A 10,281-nucleotide genomic window follows, 5' to 3' on the forward strand; every position below is an offset into this window, starting at 1 on the left:
AACTACTACTAACTAACTAACTAACTAACTAACTAACTAAACTAACTAACTAACTACTAACTAACTAACTAACTAACTAACTAACTAACTAACTAACTAACTAACTAAACTAACTAACTAACTAACTAACTAACTAACTAACTACTAACTAACTAACTAACTAACAACTAACTAACTAACTAACTAACTAACTAACTAACTAACTAACAACTAACTAACTAACTAACTAACAACTAACTAACTAACTAACGAACTAACTAACTAACTAACTAAACTAACTACTAACTAACTAACTAACTAACTAACTAACTACTAACTAACTAACTAACTAACTACTAACTAACTAACTAACTAAATAACTAACTAACTACTAACGACTAAGTAACTAACTAACTAACTAACTAACTACTACTAACTAACTACTACTAACTAACTAACTAACTAACTAGCTAACTAACTAACTAACTAACTAACTAACTAACTAACTAACTAGCTAACTAACTAACTAGCTAACTAACTAACTAACTAATTGGGGTCTTCAGAAAATTGATTTCAACAGACAGACAGATGTCTTAACCGATTATCTATAGGGATCCAGAATAAATGTATGAATATATCCTCGGCTTTTCCTTGCAATAATTTGACATCTGATCGAACTACAGGACAAGATTATCTGGTACTACTGGTGGCCGGTGCCTTCGGATCTACGTAGTGGCTGTGGTTTAAACCCAAATTTCGCGAGAAGTCTGGCTAATTTAATATAGATCGGTGTTATCGAGCCACCAATTACGTCCCTAGATGCTGTTGCCAAAACAACAGTCCCATCCCACTGGTGTGGTTGGGCGACTTTAAGAGTTCCTGAAATGAACTGGAGAGAGTCTTTAGATGATGAGAATGTTTATAGGGACATGGCATTTCTCGTAGTATCAATAGGGTGTTTTCACCTGATGTTATGTCCGCCCCTTCTATCTGTTCTAAACAGTGACTGCCTTTTTCTTTGTAGTGGTTAGATTGAGCTTAACTCTTTACGCTTGCCATTCCCCAACGGGACTATTATGAAGTGATTGGATAGCTCGAGAACCATGTACAGGGAGCGGTGGTGAATCGGTAAATATGCTCACCCAGTGGTTGAAAAAGACCACCGTGAAATAAGGCCAATAGATTTAAAAATGAAAATAAATAATATAAAAATTAAATTAAATATTAAATTAATATTTTTTAAACAAACTATGTTGAAGTGTATATAAGATTCGTTAAAGCCAATATTAATAAATATAAAAAGAACGATTTGATCACTTCAAATTTTACTTTCCAATTAATTTTCGATTTATAGTTTCCAACAGCTTAAGTAAAAAGTCAAATATTCTCACTAACTTTAAAGTATTTAACAAGTTGTGTGTTCAATGTTAAATTTATTTATTTGATTATAACAATAACTTAACTTTTGCAACAAAACCTTTTTCAGTAAAAAGATTCCAGTAGTCAAGCAGCAGTTCAAAGTTCTATAAACTTATAAAAAAAAGTTACAGTAACAATAACAAGAATAAGTTTATTAAAGAAAGTTTTGTTTACATTTATTTAAGTAAAGACAAACACTGTAAATTCTTTTAAGAGTTAAAGAGATGAAAAATGTTTTAATAATTTAAAACAAAAATTCAAACAGTATTAAACAAACTATAGGGATATTAGTTAAATATTGGCAAAAAGTTGTTAAAAAAGAAATATTATACGATTTTGAGGCGTATGAGCTATATAACATTTTTATAATAAATATTTATCACTCATACGCATGTCATTCCTGAAGTCTTTTTAAAAGGCTAAACATTTGGATTATAAATAACTTTTTCGAAATTTTGCCAAAAATTATTCGAATAAACCTACTGCACAACATTCGAATAAAAGTAAAAAACTCAACCTAACATCGCTACATTTTGGAGGCGTATGAACTATACAACATTTTTATTAAAAATAACACTCATACGCATGTTGTTCTTGAAGGCCTTTTCACAAAATATTGTTAAAAATAAACATCAATGTTATAAACCTTTTACAAATCACCAAGCTGCCTTTAATAATATTTTATCAAATAAATTCAGTTGTTTTCGAACGTTTTGTTTAATGGAAAACGAAAATTTATGGGAATTTTATGGATTTTTTGTTTCTCCTTATTTTCTAATAAAATAAAATACATACACAAATTTGTAAGTGAAAAAGATTTCAGTAGGTTTGACTTTAATATAACAAATCTGATGATGATCAATTTATTTCGAAAGCTTTAGTAATGTTTAAGCCAATAAAAGAAACAAAGAAAGAGTTAAAATGTTGAAGTATTGGTGAAATGTGAAACATCCTTATCATTGTAATACCCAGTAGTTAAACAAGGAGCCAATTGTATCGCTTTAAGGCGGTATTTTTCTCAAACTCGACTATGGTTGGAAAATCACGGGAAGAGAATGTTTGTTAAAGGACTGATAGACGTAAATGCTCTATACTGCGGCATATGCCTCAAGAATAAACTGAAACTGTTGGATCCCACTGATTCTGATTGCCTCCTCAAATGTCGGAGAATTGTCAGCCATACCTACGGTTGTCATATTGTGATATGTTACGTGTCTGTCGTTCAGGTTTACCTCTTTCTTTCACGACAATTATTGGATTCATTTGGACGAACAGTTGGTTCCCAACTTTCTGCTTATCTCTTCAAATGTCGGAGAATTGTCAGCCATCTCAACGGTTGTCATATTGTGATATGTTACGTGTCTGTGGTTGAGGTTTACTTCTTTCGTTCGGGGCAATTATAGAATTCATTTGCACAAGAACTGTTGGGTTCCATCTTTCTGACTGCCTCTTCAAATGTCGGGAAATTGTAAGACATATTGTGATGGGTTAAGTGTCTGTAGTTGATGTTAGTTACCTCTTTCTGTCGGGGCAATTATTGGATTCATTTAACTATATGATACTTTCTATTCCTTGGTGACTTCAACTGATATAAAAGAGGGGCATTGATTTATATTAGCGCATATTTTGATCTACCAACTATTACAGTAGCTTGATTGCACAGTCTTTAAAAGTTGAAAGAAAGCTCTTAAGTGGAACGATGGAGGATTAGGTTACGTTGAACTTGGTGGACCGTACAGGTGATTAGATCGATGTATGTATGAGAGAACTCCTCTTTGTTAACTCAACTGAGAGATTTCCTCCTCATTGTCGGAAGATCTACCAAAAATGTCGGGTCATCGTTCGAAGTTCGAAGAAAGCTCTTAAGTGGATCTCTGGAGGATTAGGTTACGTTGAATTTGGTGGACCGTATATGTGATTAGATCGATGTATGTATGAGAGAACTCCTTCTATTAACTCAACTGCGAGATTCTCTCTTCCTTGTAGGGATTCCGCAACGGGACTTCCATGGCAATAAATTAGATACCTGCATTACTTCAGCAAAGTACATGAACCGGTGTTAGTCATGTTGAATGGAAGGACATAACTTGACCAAAAGGAAGGGCAAGTAGGTCACAACAATGAGACTCCGCTCGGACATTGATTAACTTCCCCCCATCTTGGAGTGATTGAAATGCGTGGGAAAATACCTCTAGTCTGACGGGTATATAAACTGTATACTCGAATGATTTGATTTGGGGTCGAACCCAAGAGTCATATAATGTAGTATCTCGGGGAGAGTTTTGGACTTTGTCTTGTTTCGGTTATTGGAGAGGTCCCTTCGGTGTGCACGTGATGGATGTGTTTTAAAACAAAGGCCTATTTCGGAATAAGTTTAATGTTGCTGCCAAAAGAGGCAACAGATACCGCTTCAGAGAAGTGACTGAGGTTCGTATTTCAACAGAGACCATCACATCTGTGAAAGGCACAATAGGGCGGTGCTGAGTCGTCTCTAGCCTGCCCTGTGCTTGAAAAAGTACCACCGCTATATAGGCCGTTTGGCAAGAGTCATATAATGTAGTACCACGCGGAGAGTTTTGGACTTTGTCTTGTCTCGGTTATTGAAGAGATCCCTTCGGTGTGCACGTGATGGATTGTTTCAAGTACGGATTCAAGTACATTTTGGGATTAATTTAATCTTTTACATTGTTAAATCCATCATATTTATCTAGAATCTTATAATTCTCAAAATGAGTACATTGTAAGATCACTTTAACCCTTAAAAGGCTGAAATTAGGTTTTTCATACATAGATGCGTACTTGAGTTAAGTATTTCGTACTTGACGGTAATATTGAGACCGCTCGGGATTGTTTGAAGTACGGTTGACATGAATTAGTTTTTCTTTGGGTATTACTTAGTTAGTTCCACTGTGATTAGTATAATTTGTAACCAAAGGTTAACTTATATGATAATTCACTACTGGGGGACAGTTAATAATATACAGAAGGATTTGTGATTTATATTAGTCTACCTCTAGGCGTTGTTTCATAAGCTTTTTATGTTAATCCATTCTAACATATCTGTTTGTCCATTTATACTGGCAAATGCCTAAAAGAGCAACATTAACAACATTGTAAAATGACTGAGCGGTTCTCATTGGTATTCCTATTTAAGGTTTAACAGACATATACCAAAAGCTTTGATTGACATTTCTAATACATACATAAAAATTTCCTTTAAACATCAAGAGATGAATAATAATCTCTGTCTGTCTTTGACATACAACATAGAGTTTAAAGAATGTAACATTTTCAAATGATTGTCAAACATTTGATTGAATTATTGAAATGTAAATTGAGTTTGGAAAAATTTGTTGTTGTTTTTTTTTTTGTCTGTTTATATACATGAATATGAATAATTTATAATGATATTATTAGAAATTTAATATTAATTCAAGTGTTAATATATTACATTTTAAAGAAATTTTAAATTTAAGCATTTAAGCTAGAAATCATTAAATATTCAAATTTTATTAAAAACTAGCTATACCCAGTGTGCTTTGCTACCTTAAAAGCAAAAAAAAAACCCACTTACACTTGGGAGATGCCACTCAAAAGTTTGCTAATTTTTCCGAATTTAATTCATATGGGAGGGGCCAATCCCCCCATTGAAAGTCCGCCAATTTTTCTCTAAATGTTCATATGAATGTCTAAGTTCTTCATGTAAAATTTTAAGATTCTAGCTTCTACAGTAGCTCAGATATACAAATTTTTCTATATAATTCATATGGAGGATCCAAGCCACCCCCTGATGAAAGTCCGCTTTTTTTCCCCAAAATGTTCAGATGAATATGAATGTCCTTTTTGCAAAATTTTAGGAATCTAGTTCTTTAAGTTTCTTAGATAAAATATTTTGTTGTATTTAATTCATATGGGAGGTGCCGCTCCCCCCATTGGTAGTGCGCCAATTTATTATCCAAAATATTTACATGGATGCTAAAGTGCAAAATTTGAAGCTTGTAACTCTAGTAGTTCCCAAGATAAACGAATATGTGTATTTAATTAATATGGGAGGTGCCACGCCCCCTGCTGCTAGTCCGCCCACTTTTTATCCTAACTAATCATATTGAGACTTATGTAGCTGCGACCAAATTTGAGGGCTCTAACTGTTACATTTTCCGAGATATACTGATTTAATATTTTCTTAATATGGAAGGTGCCACGCCCACTATAGTCATTCCGCCCATTTTGTTCAAAAATATTCTTATGAATGTCAAAGTTGTCCGTGCAAAATTTGAGAACTCTAATTGTACCAGTTTCCAGGATATATGACTTTTAATAGTGATTTAATAAGTAGGCGTGGCACCTCGCCTACTTCAAATTTTAAAAAAGTAACCTATAGTTCCTTCCAGATATACAGGAAGGTACTGTTAAAATTTCAAGAAAATTGGTCCAGCCGTTAAGCTTAATGCGGTGATTTTATTAAAATTAAAATATTTTAAAATTTGAACTTTGACCCCAATAGTTTTATATAACAAGTAACAAGTTGTATTCTTAACATATTTCAGCAAACTATTGTTAAACTTAAAATAAAACTACATTATACTCCTAAGGGAAATAGTATCCTTTTTTGGAGAAATGATGCTTCAAGCAAATTTTTAAATTAACCATAATGTATCTTTATAACATGAAAGAAAAGATACTTATTCTTGTCTAACGCTAAAAGAAAATAAAGTTTTTTTGTTAAAAAAAACAACATGAAAATGTGCAACAACTCTACAATTACATTTGTTAAATGATGCCAACCATAGTAAAGAAATTGTCATAAATTAAACTATCAAGAGACAACGAGAGACAACTAGTATTTTAAGAAGTTTATGTATACAACGAACTTAAAAACAATACTGACGGACTTAATATTCCAGAGAATTTAAGTTGAATACACTTAAGATGAAGTTTTTGAATTTCAGCTAAAAAACCACACACATTGTTATACGATGCTGTTGTGTTAGTTTATAACTATTGTTGAAAGTTTTTTTTCATGTAACTTATTTTACATTTAATTCCCTTATTCAGCAAAGGTTAGGATGCAAGTACAATGTTGAAAAAAATGACTACTGTTTGAACTTCAAAATGTTGTGTATTTTCTTTAAAGTTTTTTTTCTCTTTCTATTTCGTTATCAAATTGTTATTATCTCGTTATACTGTTACAAATTAAAAAGTTTTTGAACTCTAAGATGCTGTAAGAAGTACAAGTATGAGAAAAGAAGAGATCCGAACAGATCCGACCATTCAAACTCTGTAGGTGTCTAAATTAAAATGCGTTATTTTTTCCATGAATTGTTTGGTTTTTAAATAGTTAGTTAGTTTAGTCAGTTAGTTAGTTAGTTAGTTAGTTAGTTAGTTAGTTAGTTAGTTAGTTAGTTAGTTAGTTAGTTAGTTAGTTAGTTAGTTAGTTAGTTAGTTAGTTAGTTAGTTAGTTAGTTAGTTAGTTAGTTAGTTAGTTAGTAGTTAGTTAGTAGTTAGTTAGTTAGTTAGTTAGTTAGTTAGTTAGTTAGTAGTAGTTAGTTAGTTAGTTAGTTAGTTAGTTAGTTAGTAGTTAGTTAGTTAGTTAGTTAGTTAGTTAGTTAGTTAGTTAGTTAGTTAGTTAGTAGTTAGTTAGTTAGTTAGTTAGTTAGTTAGTTAGTTAGTTAGTTAGTTAGTAGTTAGTTAGTTAGTTAGTTAGTTAGTTAGTTAGTTAGTTAGTTAGTTAGTTAGTTAGTAGTTAGTTAGTTAGTTAGTAGTTAGTTAGTTAGTTAGTTAGTTAGTTAGTTAGTAGTTAGTTAGTTAGTAGTTAGTTAGTTAGTTAGTTAGTTAGTTAGTTAGTTAGTTAGTTAGTTAGTTAGTTAGTTAGTTAGTTAGTTAGTTAGTTAGTTAGTTAGTTAGTTAGTTAGTTAGTTAGTTAGTTAGTAGTTAGTTAGTTAGTCAGTTAGTCAGTCAGTTAGTCAGTCAGTTAGTCAGTTAGTTAGTTAAGTTAGTTAGTTAGTTAGTTAGTTAGTTAGTTAGTTAGTTAGTTAGTTAGTTAGTTAGTTAGTTAGTTAGTTAGTTAGTTAGTTAGTTAGTTAGTTAGTTAGTTAGTTAGTAGTTAGTTAGTTAGTTAGTTAGTTAGTTAGTTAGTTAGTTAGTTAGTTAGTTAGTTCAGTTAGTTAGTTAGTTAGTTAGTTAGTTAGTTAGTTAGTAGTTAGTTAGTTAGTTAGTAGTTAGTAAGTTAGTTAGTTAGTTAGTTAGTTAGTAGTTAGTTAGTAGTTAGTTAGTTAGTTAGTTAGTTAGTTAGTTAGTTAGTTAGTTAGTTAGTTAGTTAGTTAGTTAGTTAGTTAGTAGTTAGTTAGTAGTTAGTTAGTTAGTTAGTTAGTTAGTTAGTTAGTAGTAGTTAGTTAGTTAGTAGTTAGTTAGTTAGTAGTTAGTTAGTTAGTTAGTTAGTTAGTTAGTTAGTTAGTTAGTTAGTAGTTAGTTAGTTAGTTAGTTAGTTAGTTAGTTAGTTAGTTAGTTAGTTAGTTAGTTAGTTAGTTAGTAGTTAGTTAGTTAGTTAGTTAGTTAGTTAGTTAGTTAGTTAGTTAGTTAGTTAGTTAGTTAGTTAGTTAGTTAGTTAGTTAGTTAGTTAGTTAGTTAGTTAGTTAGTTAGTTAGTTAGTTAGTTAGTTAGTTAGTTAGTTAGTTAGTTAGTTAGTTAGTTAGTTAGTTAGTTAGTTAGTTAGTTAGTTAGTTAGTTAGTTAGTTAGTTAGTTAGTTAGTTAGTTAGTTAGTTAGTTAGTTAGTTAGTTAGTTAGTTAGTAGTTAGTTAGTTAGTTAGTTAGTTAGTTAGTTAGTTAGTTAGTTAGTTAGTTAGTTAGTTAGTTAGTTAGTTAGTTAGTTAGTTAGTTAGTTAGTTAGTTAGTTAGTTAGTTAGTTAGTTAGTAGTTAGTTAGTTAGTTAGTTAGTTAGTTAGTTAGTTAGTTAGTTAGTTAGTTAGTTAGTTAGTTAGTTAGTTAGTTAGTTAGTTAGTTAGTTAGTTAGTTAGTTAGTTAGTTAGTTAGTTAGTTAGTTAGTTAGTTAGTTAGTTAGTTAGTTAGTTAGTTAGTAGTTAGTTAGTTAGTTAGTTAGTAGTTAGTTAGTTAGTTAGTTAGTTAGTAGTTAGTTAGTTAGTTAGTTAGTTAGTTAGTTAGTAGTTAGTTAGTTAGTTAGTTAGTTAGTAGTTAGTTAGTTAGTTAGTTAGTTAGTTAGTTAGTTAGTAGTTAGTTAGTTAGTTAGTTAGTTAGTTAGTTAGTTAGTTAGTTAGTTAGTTAGTTAGTTAGTTAGTTAGTTAGTTAGTTAGTTAGTTAGTTAGTAGTTAGTTAGTAGTTAGTTAGTTAGTTAGTTAGTTAGTTAGTTAGTTAGTTAGTTAGTAGTAGTTAGTTAGTTAGTTAGTTAGTTAGTTAGTTAGTAGTTAGTAGTTAGTTAGTTAGTTAGTTAGTTAGTTAGTTAGTTAGTTAGTTAGTTAGTTAGTTAGTAGTTAGTTAGTTAGTTAGTTAGTTAGTTAGTTAGTTAGTTAGTTAGTTAGTTAGTTAGTTAGTTAGTTAGTTAGTTAGTTAGTTAGTTAGTTAGTAGTTAGTTAGTTAGTTAGTTAGTTAGTTAGTTAGTAGTTAGTTAGTTAGTTAGTTAGTTAGTTAGTTAGTTAGTTAGTTAGTTAGTTAGTTAGTTAGTAGTTAGTTAGTTCTTTCGTTCTTTCGTTCTTTCGTTCTTTCGTTCTTTCGTTCTTTCGTTCTTTCGTTCTTTCGTTCTTTCGTTCTTTCGTTCGTTCGTTCGTTCGTTGTTTACTTATTTCGTTACTTAGTTCGCTACTTATTTTATTACTTAGTTCGTTACCTTAAGCTGCTTTAAAAATCTGTGCCTTCCTTTACCAAACTTCCATAACAATTTTTAAATAAATTTCCAACATTCTCCCACTTATTTGAACGTGCACACATTTTGAATTTTTGTATTTAAAGAGAGAAAGAGATAACGACAATGACAATTACAATGTAAAATATTAAATCTCATTTAAAATTAGGTATTTACAAGAAAATCAACAATCATTGTGTGACAAGTCATTCAAAAATAACAACAATAAAATTACAGTACACACTTTTTGCAAACATTTACTTTTTTTTAGAAAAGTCTATTGAATATATAAAATGTTGACGAACAAAAGAATTAAGTGAATAAGTTATAAATATTTGCTTTTATTCGTAGAATGAAAATGAAAATATTATTTGAAAGAATAGCAATAAAGTGACTGACAGAACGACAGTTAGACTGACACAGTAGCAGAGTCAGAATAACAATCAGTGTGTTTACAGGATTAACAACTAGACTGGAAGGAAATTAAAAGTCATTTAAACATACACATATACAAACATACAAACAGTTTGAAAATTAAACATTAGTTTTTAACTCTTCAAAAAAATTAATGTTTTTATGGTGATACTCTAGAAGTTGAAACAGTAATGGGCAGAAAGAGCACATGTCAACAGCATGTTTTAAAGCTAAAAAAACGTTTGCTTATAATTTTGGTATAAAATTTGATTATAATTTAAACTGTGCAGCTGCTAATAGCTGATGTCACTCATTCCCTGTTTTACTGCAGACATACATACATGTATGTATGTATGTACATTAGAGTGCTCCAAGCTTGTATGAAGGAAAAAAAATTTTATCCGACAGGCCGTCCCCCCCTCTGGAATTGTTCTATGGGTTGTAAAACTATGTCATGCAAAAAATTAGGCTGATAGGATAACGTTAACAGGTGCCGCAACGGCTCAGAAGTTTCCAAGTGCATTTACAAGGGGAAAAAATCGATTTTTTTCAGTTTTTGCTCAAATTTTGCAACTTAATAATAAACCCTGCACTTTATTGTAAAGGAATCGTAATG

The sequence above is a fragment of the Lucilia sericata genome, unplaced genomic scaffold (assembly GCF_015586225.1).
Source record: "Lucilia sericata isolate MDLA Ls3-8-SP2 unplaced genomic scaffold, ASM1558622v1 Contig002402F_arrow, whole genome shotgun sequence".
Classification (NCBI taxonomy): Eukaryota; Metazoa; Arthropoda; class Insecta; order Diptera; family Calliphoridae; genus Lucilia; species Lucilia sericata.